Source organism: Doryrhamphus excisus, chromosome 21, assembly GCF_030265055.1.
Source record: "Doryrhamphus excisus isolate RoL2022-K1 chromosome 21, RoL_Dexc_1.0, whole genome shotgun sequence".
Lineage (NCBI taxonomy): Eukaryota > Metazoa > Chordata > Actinopteri > Syngnathiformes > Syngnathidae > Doryrhamphus > Doryrhamphus excisus.
In genome coordinates, this window is record NC_080486.1 from 4,402,501 (window position 1) to 4,416,931 (window position 14,431).

General features: G+C 32.6%; 1 protein-coding gene and 1 long non-coding RNA gene across 7 annotated transcripts in view; one reads left to right on the forward strand and one right to left on the reverse strand.

Annotated features, from left to right (window-relative positions):
- Nucleotides 1-11,037, reverse strand: part of LOC131108718 (uncharacterized) — a 63,429-nt gene extending 52,392 nt beyond the window's left edge. For 4 of the 5 annotated variants that reach the window (XR_009120520.1, XR_009120519.1, XR_009120518.1 and 1 more), the window contains exons 1-2: nucleotides 10,722-11,037; nucleotides 9,668-9,924 (exon numbers count right to left, since the gene is read on the reverse strand). This is a non-coding gene — a long non-coding RNA (uncharacterized LOC131108718). The remainder of the gene's footprint in view (nucleotides 1-9,667; nucleotides 9,925-10,721) is intronic. The other variant, XR_009120517.1, reaches the window with a different exon arrangement.
- The window catches only part of cntnap2a (contactin associated protein 2a), a 341,582-nt gene that overhangs the window by 237,978 nt on the left and 89,173 nt on the right, over nucleotides 1-14,431 (forward strand). The gene's annotated exons all lie outside the window — the stretch shown is intronic.

The window sequence follows — 14,431 nt, forward strand, 5'->3', positions numbered from 1 at the left end:
CCATTTGAGGGCCGCCATCTTTAAAAATATCACGTGACCTTCCCAGGAGATGAGGTTTAATTTTTACTGGTCCAGTACTTTGTAAATATGACATATTAACACAAATATTTTCCTGCGAAACACCGGAAGACTTATACATGCAAATCAACAGGTGGAGACAAACAACATCTCCCAAAGGGAGTCACTTTTCTTCCTGTCACTCACACACATTCATGACCTGGAGAGATGCAGCCACAGCAACTTGGAAAATATTAAAATAAAATAAAATAAAATAAAATAAAATAAAATAAAATAAAATAAAATAAAATAAAATAAAATAAAATAAAATAAAATAAAATAAAATAAAATAAAATAAAATAAAATAAAATAAAATAAAATAAAATAAAATAAAATACAATACAATACAATACAATACAATACAATAAAATACAATACAATACAATACAATAAAATAAAATAAAATAAAATAAAATAAAATAAAATAAAATAAAATAAAATAAAATAAAATAAAATAAAATAAAATAAAATAAAATGACTGCAAATGTCACTTGTGACAGCAGAGGTGAGCAAGTATGATGGATGACAATGAGCTAAGAAGAAGAAAAAGTAGATGTCTAACTTTTGACAATTTAATTCAATTCTAATTCAATTCTGATTATTCTGATAATTAAATTAAATTAAATTAAATTAAATTAAATTAAATTAAATTAAATTAAATTAAATTAAATTAAATTAAATTAAATTTAATTTAATTTAATTTAATTTAATTGAAATTAATTGAAATTAATTGAAATGAAATGAAATGAAATGAAATGAAATGAAATGAAATGAAATGAAATGAAATGAAATGAAATGAAATGAAATGAAATGAAATTTAATTTAATTTAATTTAATTTAATTTAATTTAATTTAATTTAATTTAATTTAATTTAATTTAATTTAATTTAATTTAACTGTAGTTTCTGGACTATAAGTCGCTCTGGAGTATAAGTTGCAGGAACAGCCAACCTATGAAAAAAAGTGCGACTTATAGTCCGGAAAATACGGTAATTTAAAGTAATTTTATTTATAAAATTGATAAAATTATATGTATTTTATTTTAAAATGTATTATGCAAATTTTAAGATAATGCCGATCAGTGACGCAGTTTAATCAAAATTACGAGAAATATAATTCATGTAATTTAGCTAATTTTCTCAAAAATGATAATATTTGCATGCCGAAACATTAGGTGGCGCTGGAACCCCCAAGGGTAATATTCACTTACACAGATATTTATGTAAGTTTATCTTTAGTACTAGCAAGATCTGGTACTAGCAAGAGTCCTCGAGGCGCTTTTACTCCTCTGAACTATTTTGATATCCCTAAATTCCGCTATCAAGCTAACAAATTTATTTGTACTAAACCTAAGAAAACAACCACTTCCACACGGAATGGGAGAAAACATTTTCACTATTTTGTCAGACTATGACTTCATGCAATGTTAATGTAATGTCTCAATGTTTTGTGTCATTACTGCGGCCTCCTAACCACAATACTACATATTTTGTATTTTTTTTTTGTTTTGCCACAAAACAGCAATCATTTACTGGAAATCCAATTTGTGGCTCAAACATATGTTCATAAAAAAAATACCTGTGTCTATGTTCTGCGACAAAACTGGAAGCTGCGCGTTTAGTGAGAAGGCCAGCAGGCAGCATATTAAAAGAACGCGGGAAATCACATTTCATGAATATTCATGCAGGTGGCTCCAAGCGTACTCGAGTCAAGTCAAATGAAAGCCTCCTGTTAATCTCCAGCTGCAGTGATCTTATCTCGCAGGTTTCCTTTCCCGGCGGGGGGGTGTTTATTTTGTGAATGCCAACACGACGGGAACTTTGACTGCGACTGTAATTAGCGCTTAGCTGCAGAAATGTGCGCACGTGTGTGTTATTGTCCGTGAAGCAGATATACGGAAATGTATTGAATTATTAGCGGTATAGAATTGCATAAAAAGACCACTTCAAGGAGACTTTTTCTCTGGAAGGACATCGAGAAATGTGTTTTTTTCCCCCTCATTTAGCTTCAGCCAATGGCAGGTTGTGCTACATGTTAGCCAAGTTGCTTATCTTCTACATCAGGGGTTCCCAACTACCAACTCAGGGCCCGCTTGAAAATCTAAAAAATGTCTGTGGCCCACCTTTGTCCTATAAACAGTACATAGACCAAATGCTGAGTTCTCAGAGCACCTAACTTAACTTAAATTATTATTATTATTATTATTATTATTATTATTATTATTATTATTATTATTATTATTATTATTATTATTATTATTATTATTATTATTATTATTATTATTATTATTATTATTATTATTATTATTATATTATTATTTTGTTACAATAATAATAATATTTACTATTATTATTGTTGTTATTATTACTATTATTATTCTTAGTGTTATTATTATTATTACTATTATTACTGTTACTATTATTATTATTATTGTTATTATTATTATCATTATTATTACTAGTATTATTATTATTATTATTATTGTTATTATTACTATTATTATTATTGTTATATTATTGTTATTATTTTATCATTGTTATTATTATTGTTATTTTTATTAGTACTATTATTATTTTTTTAATCATTATTATTATTATTATTATTATTACTATTATTACTGTTACTATTATTATTGTCATCATTATTATTAGTAGTATCATTATTATTACTATTGTTATTATTACTGTTATTATTATTACTATTGTTATTATTACTATTATTATTATTATTATCATTATTATTACTATTGTTATTGTTATTATTACTAGTATTATTATTATTATTGTTATTGTTATCATTATTATTGTTATTATTTTATCATTGTTATTGTTATTTTTATTATTATTATTACTATTATTATTTTTGTTATATTATTATTATTATTATTACTATTATTATTTTTGTTACTATTATTATTATTATTGTCGTCATTATTATTATTATTATCATTATTATGATTATTGTTATTATTATCATTATTATTACTATTGTTATTCTTACTATTATTATTATTACTATTATTAATGTTATTATTATTTTATCATTATTATTATTATTGTTATTTTTATTATTATTATTATCATCATTATTATTATTATTATCCCAAACTTTTCATCTGTAGTGTACACACAAGACAGAATTAATTCTCATACTTTTCATAACTGCATTAAAGACTTAACTGAATTTATTTCTACTAAACAAAAGCAACCACTTCCACACGGAATGGGAGATTATTAACATTTCTTCACACCATTTAACAGTGTTAAAATAACAAGACATTTATGCAACTCATAATTAAAGCCATGAAATGCCTACATACGTATAACACTAAGTAAACACTAACACTAAATTCGACAATGTGCCTAAGCGCCATAAAAAAAGCAGTAACAACAACTGATATGAGAACGTACACTTAGAAGATAAGCACCGAGTGCAGGGATAGCAGGGATGGACAGTCCTGGGATCTGATTGGAGAACCTGGGGATGAGCAGATACAGACAGCAACAGGAAGTGGTCGCGTCAACTTCATGTCTCGGTGCTGATTCGGCCAAATAGACATCGAGCAAAGGAATAGATTGTATCTGGTTCTCGAGCCAGTGGACCTTCAGGATGGACCCGGAGATGGTAACGGTAATGGTTGAATTTCATTTGAACATGCATCAGATTACAATTGAATGCATCACATAATCAGTTCACAGTTCCACATGTCCAAAAGGAGTAGGAAGAAGCAAAGCTTATTAAATCCTACCCCTCCATCTGGTACTTTTACAATCAGTAACTGTTACATTTGTTCACTTCCTGCTTTCCTAATATAATTTAAGTTTAATTTTTTAATTATTCTAATATTTTTTACTTAATTTTATAAATATTTATTTATTTATTTTAAATTCACAAGTTGCACATTTGTATATAGCACAAACATCTGCATAAGAACAAAGTGCACAGTATGAAAAACCAAATAAGCCATTTGTTCACTTCCTGCTTTCCTAATATAATTTAAGTTTTATTTATTTTTTATTTTTCTTAGTTTTTATTTTATTTTAAATTCACAAGTTGAACATTTGAATGTAGCACAAACATCCGCATAAGAACAAAGTGCACAGTATAAAAAACCAAATAAGCCATTTGTTCAATTCCTGCTTTCCTAATATAGTTAAAGTTTTTTTTTCCTTATTTTTCATTTGATTTTTTTTACTTAATTTTATTAATTTTTATTTATTTATTTTAAATTCACAAGTTGCACATTTGTAAGTAGCACAAACATCCGCATAAGAACAAAGTGCACAGTATGAAAAAACAAATAAATTGTTAATTTCCTGCTTTCCTAATATAGTTTTTTTTTTGGTAATTTATTTTTTTTTTAATTTTTTTATTTAAAAAAAAATTACCGATTATACTATATCAGAACTATATCAGAACTATATCAGCAAGTTGAAGTATTTGTGATTTTAGAAATAAGAAGTAAGTATGTTCTCTGTTGCCGCCATTATGAATTATCCTTACTGGCCTTTTTTGCAGTACATTTAGCGAGTCAAGATTGCTTTTGGAATGATTTCGGATTGAGAAGAAATTTTGCTTTGTTCAATATTGAAATATTGATTAAAACATACTAAAAGTACACCAAGAACATAATAAGAACAGTAAGAACCATAATAAAAACTGTATAGGGATAATAAATATCACATTGAATAATAACCATGCATGCATTCTATTGTATATGTGGGATTGGAAGGGCAGCCCACACCAACAAGACCCGCCCCCCTTGGGAGACGGCGGACTTACACTGCATCTCGCTAACATTTTTGACCTTTAACCTTCAACATAATGCATATTTGGACAGACGAGAATATAACAAGAGCATCACTGTCTTCCTCCCTGCCTCGGCGGTAAGCTGGTTAAGCGTCTGCGCGGTTCCCAAGCGGAGTGGGAGGTTGCTAGAGGAGACAATCATGCCCACCTTGTCACCCCCAAGGCCCCTTTTCTTCATCTCAATAACCCCCCCTGTATTCCTCCAGCTCCCGTGTCATGTATTCGGAAAAGACTATTGGGGATTTGTTTAGCATGCCGGGAGCGAAAAGTAGCGGAAATCTAACCTGATTGAGATGTAGCTGCATGGAAAAGAGGTGGAGTTGTGCTATTTTAAGTTCTTTCTGCTTGAAATGTACCAACTGGGCATTGGTATGTAGACAAAATGAAGGAAGAGTTTAGTGGGGGGAAAAACGACTTCACTTCTTTCTCCGTATTTGGGATTCTATCTCACACTCCGCATGGAAGTCCTATTAGCATGAACGTTTTAATGGCTCAATGTGCCGAGCTGAACTTGTGACCTCGTCCAATTTGAATTAACACCAAAATCTATCCGTTCAGCCCCTCGGTCAAATTAAAGCACACTTTATTGCGCCGTGTCTGGATTCCTGGTATTATGGCTGCCAATACGGGTCATAACAGTCAATATTAACACATTTCACTGCCTGCTGCATTTCACCAAATACCCAAGGAGACCTTTTTCCCTCATTATAACAAACCGGGTCCAGCGAAAGGGATGCTAATTGACAAGCTAGGAATGCCATTAGTTGGAGTAAAATAAGTCGAAACAATAATTATGCAACATTCCTACAATACTCATATTGATTAGTAAATATTAAATAGAACAATATTGAAATAATTATTTATTTTTGTTTAGCATAAGCTTCCATTGGAGTTGTGAGGGCAAGGTGAGGAGCAGCGAGAGGGAATATGGAAAATGAGCATTTTTTTTAAAACAGAAATACATTTAATACATTAAATACAAAAACAACATTGTTAGCATCCAGTTAGCTTGCCAATGCATGGAAATAATCACAATTGCAATCAGTAACTGTTACATTTGTTCACTTCCTGCTTTCCTAATATAATTTAAGTTATTTTTGTTTATTTTTTTATTTTTTGTACTGAATTTTATTAATTTTTATTTATTTATTTTAAATTCACAAGTTGCACAAACATTCGCATAAGAACAAAGTGCACAGTATGAAAAACCAAATTAGCCATTTGTTCACTTCCTGCTTTCCTAATATAGTTAAAGTTTTTTTTATTTTTGTAATAAAAAAAATTTACTTATTTTTTTTTTAAAATTTACTTATTTTTTTATTTTAAAAAATAATCTTAATTTTGTTTATTTTTTTATTTGTTTTTAATAATTATTTTTATTTTTATTAATTTTTTTTCATTAATTTAATTTTTTTTATTTTTATTTTTTTCACGTACCAAAGTACGAGGTGATATGACCATACAATGACATAATGGGTACCATAGTAACTGTCAATATAGTGATGGCGACCAGCCTAGGGTGTACCAAGTAAAATAGATGTATCTTTAGAAATATAATTAAGTTTGATTTATAGCCAATCAAAGCGGCTAATTCAGCCAGTGCTAATATCATAAAACCACGATTAGATCTTTCATAAAGAGCATTATAGGCGGACATCTAATCCTTCATACTGTATATGTACATTGATAATGCAATCGGGGTTGTTTTCTACAGCGCATCTCATTATTGTATGGCGCTAATGTATGAGCTTGCGCTCTGTCATTTTTATTAATGCAAGCAGTCAAGTTCATTGCCTGCCATATTTTGTTGGAAAACAATTTTGTTGAAAAAAATATTGCGTGAACGTGCACAGTCATGCCTTTCCTCATTATTTTTCTTATTAATATTCCCCTTGTTTCTCTCAACAGAGGAAGAAAACATGGAGCTTGTGATGTTGTAATTTCAGTATAGAATGTAATAACTAGCATTATAAGACTTATTTGATAAAAAAATTATGAATATAAAGCAGCATAAAAAAAATATATACAGTATAATCACAGTTTTTTGTTATAGGTGACAATTGGTGTTATATTTTTGGTGTGATGTGATGATATGTAGCATTCAAAACTGGCCACTAGGTGTCAGTAAGGTTACTGTAATGTTTGGTGAGACACACAAGCACCAGACTTGGTCGTTTGATTACATTTCTGCGAAAGTTATGGTTTATTCTTGTGTATCAGAGCATTAAAAAAATCATAAATGTTTGGCTTATTTTTTAAATAAATTTTTATAATATTTATATTATTTATAAAATTATATTTTTTATATTTTTTAATAATTTTTAATAATTTTTTATAATTTTTTATAATTTTTTATAATTTTTTATAATTTTTTATAATTTTTTATAATTTTTTATAATTTTTTATAATTTTTTATAATTTTTTTTAAAAAAATTATAATATATATTTTTTTAATGGCTGCACGGCGGCCGAGTGGTTAGCGCGCAGACCTCACAGCTAAGAGACCAGGGTTCAATTCCACCCTCGGCCATCTCTGTGTAGAGTTTGCATGTTCTCCCCGTGCATGCGTGGGTTTTCTCGGGGTATTCCGGTTTCCTCCCACATTCCAAAAACATGCTAGGTTAATTAGCCACTCCAAATTGATCATAGGTATGAATGTGAGTGTGAATGGTTGTTTGTCTATATGTGCCCTGTGATTGGCTGGTGACCAGTCCAGGATTTTTATAATTTTTATAATTTTTATAATTTTTATAATTTTTATAATTTTTATAATTTTTATAATTTTTAGAATTTTTAGAATTTTTATAATTTTTATAATTTTTATAATTTTTATAATTTTATTACATTTTTAAATATTTATTCTTTACCTACATGTACGCCCATGCTTATGTTGTTCACAGATGAATCCGTAGGGGATTTGCTGTGTCACTCATTAGCATATGATTGACAGCTGTTGATTTATCTTCATTTTAATTTATTCCCGCCTGAGGCAACAATGGGATAATACAGTCCATTTAATGACTGCGGCATCTTTCATTATGAATCATCCCACTTGTGTGTGGTCAAGCCTCAGCGTCTATGTGATGAATATGGCATGTCAGGCCATGTATGCGTTTAACTCGCTTGCACACGCGTGTGAATGTCGTCCCGCGGGGAAGGTCAGGGACATTAGCGAGATCAAGTAAAGTGGTCTTGTTCATTTTATTAACTGTCTTCCTGATTACATTTCACCCTGGGGTATTCTTCCTCCATTAGCCAGGTCAGCACCAGCATAGATTAGGATTCTGTTTTCCGTCTTAAAGGTGCATGCTAGCAGGAAGGACGCGGGGACGTAGAGATGGCTTAACAATGGCGGAAACGTCATTTTTTGCAGTATTAACATGGTGGTAGATTTACTGTATTCATTCTTCAATTTGTTAGTTTCATAACCTTTTTTGCATAGAGAACCCATAAAAAAGTCAATTTAAAATACATAATCCCCGCCATTTTGTCCTTTAATGCAGTCTATTATTTATCTAAAAATATATTTATTGAAGCACATTTGACTTATTTGCCTAAATTTGGCATTTTCAAGCATAAACATTTTTAATTGGTTTCTTATTGGGATTTTTTTACATTATTAGAGCTCTCCAGACATAAAATAACACCCCTATAGTCACGTTTTCGCTTGTACCACTCAATAATACTGCATGTAGAGGAGTGGTTAGCATGTAGGCCACACCGTCAGGAGATCGGGGTTCGATTCTCTGCTTGCTTGTGTGGAGTTTGCATATCGTCTGCATATTCCGGTTTCCTCCCACATTCCAAAAATATGCATATTAGGTTCATTGAGAACTCCAAATTGTGAGGATAAGCGGCATAGAAAATGGATTGAATGAATATTATATTGATGAGACAGAAGCCACCACAGGAAATACAGTACAGAAACCGCAAGTTGTTGGGGGGGCGGGGCAAAAAGTTTTCCAGTGCCTTGTATGTCTTATTTGTGTCTTATATGTCTTATTTTCTCTTATGTGTACTATATTGGGTAATACAAGTGTAAAGGTGTAAACTATAGGGGTGTTATTTCATGTGGAGAGGTCTCTAATAATGTTAGAAGCTTTATTTAGAAGGTCAGAATTTTTTTTTTAAGTTCAAGTACAGAAACCGGAAGTTAGTGGACGGGGGTGGGGGGGGATTTTCCAGTGCCTCGTATGTCTTATTTGAGTCTTATAGTATGTCTTATTTTCTCTTATGTGTACTATATTGGGTAATACAAGTGTAAAGGTGTAAACTATAGGGGTGTTATTTCATGTTGAGAGGGCTCTAATAATGTTAGAAGGTCAAAATTTTTTTTTAAGTTCAAGTACAGAAACCGGAAGTTAGTGGATGGATGGGGGGGGGGGACTTTTCCAGTACCTCATATGTCTTATTTTCTCTTATGTGTACTATATTGGGTAATAAGAATGTAAAGGTGTAAACTATAGGGGTGTTATTTCATGTCGAGAGAGCTCTAATAATTTTTTAAGCTTTATTTAGAAGGTCAGAATTTTTTTAAAGTTCAACCTATGAAAATATTAACTTATTCAATGAACTTATGGTTCAGTACAGAAACCGGAAGTTAGTGGATGGGGGGGGGGGGCAAAAAGGAACTTTTCCAGTGCCTTGTATGTCTTATATGTCTTATTTTCTCTTATGTGTACTATATTGGGTAATGCAAGTGCAAAGGTGTAAACTATAGGGGTGTTATTTCATGTGGAGAGGGCTCTAATAATGTTTTAAGGTCAAGCTATGAAAATATGAACTTATTTAATGAACTTACCCAGCTCCTAATTGCCTCTGTTTGGCTGAACCGATTGTCAAGTGGCGTCAACCAGCTCCACGCTCGCCACCGTTGGGGATTTTCCTGATTCAAACCCCTAGATCCACAACGTTCTTTTAACTTTAAAATCAATTACGGACGAGGCTTCCTCTCCAGCTGCTCTCAGTGAGACCCGGCATTGCTCACAGCGTCCGACAAATGAATGATGAATGCCTGTCTTGAATTGATTGAAGTGTATTCATCATTTGCTCGCCCGCCTGCAAATACAGACTACAGTCATTGCGGCACTCATTAACTGGCATAGCGGTGCACATATACCGTGTGTGTACCTGCACCCCCCCAACCCCCCTCTAGCCAGCGATTTAACATGAATAACGCTCACTAATAGCCGCCACATTGTTTTATGATGATCTTCCCACAGACAATAGCTGGTTATGCAATCTGAATGCACATTTAATGCACATTCGTCCCCTTGGAAAACATATTTGGTTCTACGATATGTTACTTATTGTGTGGAAATATGGGGTAATAACTAGGAATCAACCGATATATTTTTCTGCAGCATGATTTACAGACAGGCATCCGCCGGGCAGCTATGTGTTGCCGGAAGACACTGCAACACACGCAGTCGCGGCACCCCTCCGACACATTATAACAAGGGTATGTTTTCAACTTTTATTTAGCCTCTAACAGTTAGGTTTAGTTGAAATAATGCCACCTGCTTTGAAATAGGCGACATGAATGTCAAGTAAAAGAATAAGTTTGCTTTTTACACCATACATAGCCCGTCACATTTCAATGGGTTACCGCTAGCATACTAGTTTAACTCATGGTGTGACAACAAGAACTCCCAAAAACATCACATACCACCGCAAAAGACGAATAAAAGCACTCTAACTAATTCAGCAGACAAAGAATGAAAACTATGCAACTTTATCTACAAACTGACAAACTATTTACTACTATCGACGGTGCCGCAAAGCACGCCGGGAACCAGGAAGTGCTCCCAGCGACGCTACAATATAGATTAGTTTGTGGGTCTGAAAGTGCCTACCGTTGGAATTTGGGAGCTGTTGATGAAGTTGGAGGCTAATATTACCAACACTGCTTTAATGGCAACGTTGGCAATTCAGTCCCATCGTGTTTGTCGGAGTTTCATTCATCGAACGCCGGGCTGAGGTTAAATGCGTGTCGTGTTTATGTGTGCGCTCTCTCCGAGCACGCATGCGCACACGCACACACACAGAAGGAATTGGAGCAGCCGTGTCTACTTATCAGAGGTCTTTAGCGTGCACAACACCAACTTTAATCATGAGAGAAATGTTTTATATATCTTACTAAATTATGTTTGTGTGTGTAACTATAATAACTATAATATACTAATAACTATAAAAGTATAACTATAAAACTATAACTATAAAAGCAATCTTCACTCGCTAAATGTACTGCAAAAAAGGTCAGTAAGGATAATTCATAATGCCGCCTATAGAGAACATACTAACTGTCACGGTCGGGCTTGAGAGCTTTACGGTTCGACCCCAGGATGCAAAGAACAGGACCAAATGCAGGTAAAACGTAGAATTTAATAATAATAATAATAATAATAATAATTGCAGCAACAGGCTAAAGCAACTCACCCAAAGTGACTAAAAATAAAAATAAAAATAAAAATAAAAATAAAAATAAAAATAAAAATAAAAATAAAAATAATAATTATAATTATAATAATAATAATAATTTAAAACATTAATAATTACTTAAATAAATAAATACATAAAAATAACTCAAATTATATTAGGAAATAAATAAACAAAAAATAAAATTAAATTAAATTAAATTAAATTAAATTAAATTAAATTAAATTAAATTAAATTAAAAAATTACAACTTAAACTATATTAGGAAAGCAGGAAGTGAACAAATGTAACAGTTACTGAAAGTAAAAAGTAAAAGTACCAGATGGAGGGGTAGTATTTAATAAGCTTTGCTTCTTCCTATTCCTTTTTGACATGTGGAACTGTGAACTGATTATGTGATGCATTCAATTGTAATCTGATGCATGTTCAAATGAAATAAAACCATTACCACTATTACCGTATTTGAAATGTGAAATTTCCCACTAGTCAGTATGGTCATAAGGAATAACATCATCAAAAGTGCATCATTTCTTGAATAAAGAGGAAATGCATGGCTGCAGACGTCCAAAACATAAGCGGATACATTGTGGTTTGACACATTACGCAATAGAAAATAAAATAAAACATTACATAAGTTTGGAAACCATGACACTTTTCAAACTTAGGGAATCCTAGCCCCTAAAATCACTCGCATCCGGTCGTTGTCCTCGTATAAACTCCATCTGAACCCTTCGTTGGCGCATCCTACAGATCTTGCAGATGCAACGTTGAAACTGTCAGACCAAAAACAAAGCTTTTTTTTATGCTCCGAGCCAACACAGCCACCAAACAATGCACTTCCCTCATTATGGAATACAACATTTAATGAGCGAGCACAAGGCAGGTGCAGTTTCACCTGTCAGCCATGTTGTCATCACTAAAATGGTCATCATGTTCCACGGGATATTACTAACTAGCTATTATGGAGTGATGGGCAGCCAGAGAGGAGCCACCGAACGTTTCATCTGTCATTTGTTGACTTTGTTACTGAAGTTGGATGGTTTTGCTTGGTAATTACCAACATAAAAGTCGATTTGAAGGTCTTATTACGCGGCGTAAAAAAGTGAACTGTGCTGCATGAATGTTCCTTGCAGAAACTTCCTGTCCGCATCTTTTGGGGTTGCTTTATAATGAAACGCATCATAGAATGAATGGGCCTGCAACGCAACACACACTAATGGAGAAACCTTTAAATCACTCACCATCTTCTGAAGACAGAGCTAAAACATGACATTTGACCAAAACAAACCCATCAATAAATATGAGGAATATTCTCCTGCAGGCCCATAAAATAACCGGCAGAAGCATTAGTGTCAATGTCACTACAATTCATTCAAGTTGGGCACAGTTTGTGTGGCATTTCTTGCGGCATAATAATAAATAATATGTATGAAGAGTAATAGGATGGGCTGAGCTTTACATGCAGGCCCATAAAATAACTAGCAAAAGCACTGGTGTCACTGCCACTGGCCGAGTATACGACTCGCACAAGTTGGGCCAGTTTGTCCAGTATTACATGTGACAGAATAAGATTTAATCAGTGACTTCTGAGACCCATGCAGGCCCATAATAAGGAATGTTCTATATGAGCGTACGATTCAATCAAGTTGGGCACGGTTTGTGTGGCATTTCTTGCGACAGAATAAGAAATAATATTTATGAAGAGTAATAGGATGAGCTGAGCTTTACATGCAGGCCCATAAAGTCTATGAAATTCCATACAATTGGAACCCTACTAGAGCGACTGCTGGGGTTTATATTATTTTTGACTTCCATTCATATAAACTATAATCACCATCAACAAACATTACTGCCACTAACAGATATTTATGCTGCTTGTCCTTGTCAGATAATTATCCAAGGGTGGCAGTAACATGAACATTATGTCTTTAAGCATTGAACGTGAGGCACTAACGCTGCAATATTAAGTAAACGTTTGCAGCAAATCATCCAGTATCAATGGGAAGGCTCGGTTAGAATAAGTATTAGTCTGCTCTCTTTTATAAAGATAAATGTATGAGGTCATTCTTGTGGATAACCATCACTGTGATGGTGAATCATGCTCTAATTGACGACACAGAGACGATAGAACACCAGCAGAAGTTGAGGCCGGATTGAAACAGGAAGTATTGTAAATATTGATGGCCAGCAATGTTGTTTGACTAGACACAGTGCCACTGAGGACAAGACAGGAAGCAGAACTGGATTTAGCAGAGATGATGATGCTGAGGTTCTCATTGAGAGTGACCAGGATGGATAGGATCAGGGCCGAGTACATCAGAAGGATATTATATAGTTACAATATTATGGGAATAAAATTATAACATATGAGGAAAAAAATACAAAGAGTATTTAAGATGAGGATGCTGAGGTACTCATTGAGAGTGACCAGGATGGATAGGATCAGGACCGAGTACATCAGAGGGACATTATTTAGTCACAATATTATGGGAATAAAGTTATAGCATATGAGGAAAAAAATTACAAAGAGTATTTAAGATGAGTATGCTGAGGTACTCATTGGGAGTGACCGGGATGGATAGGATCAGGGCTGAGTACATCAGAGGAACATTACAACTTGGAATATTATGATGGAAAATAATTTTAAAATGATAAATAATAATAAATAAAATAAAATAAAATAAAATAAAATAAAATAAAATAAAATAAAATAAAATAAAATAAAATAAAATAAAATAAAATAAAATAAAATAAAATAAAATAAAATAAAATAAAATAAAATAAAATAATGGGAGTGACCAGGATAGATAGGATCAGGAACAAGTACATCAGAGGGACATTACATGTCAGAGGCCTTGGCGATAAAGTCAGACAAAAGTCAGATTTACGAGAAGAAATCATCAGCTGGGATAGGCTCCAGCACCTTCTGCAACCCTTGTGATGATAAGCTGTAAAAAATGAATAAATGAATGAATGAATGAGTTAAAAACAACATATTTTACTCCCAATGTTGTGCTCGCAGACAAAGAAATGGGTGAAAAAGAAGCTGAAATTTAGGCGAGAGGGTGATTTAAAAAGATGGGAGTGAAAGATAGCGAGGCAGGAGAGTGCAAAAAGAAAGGAACGCT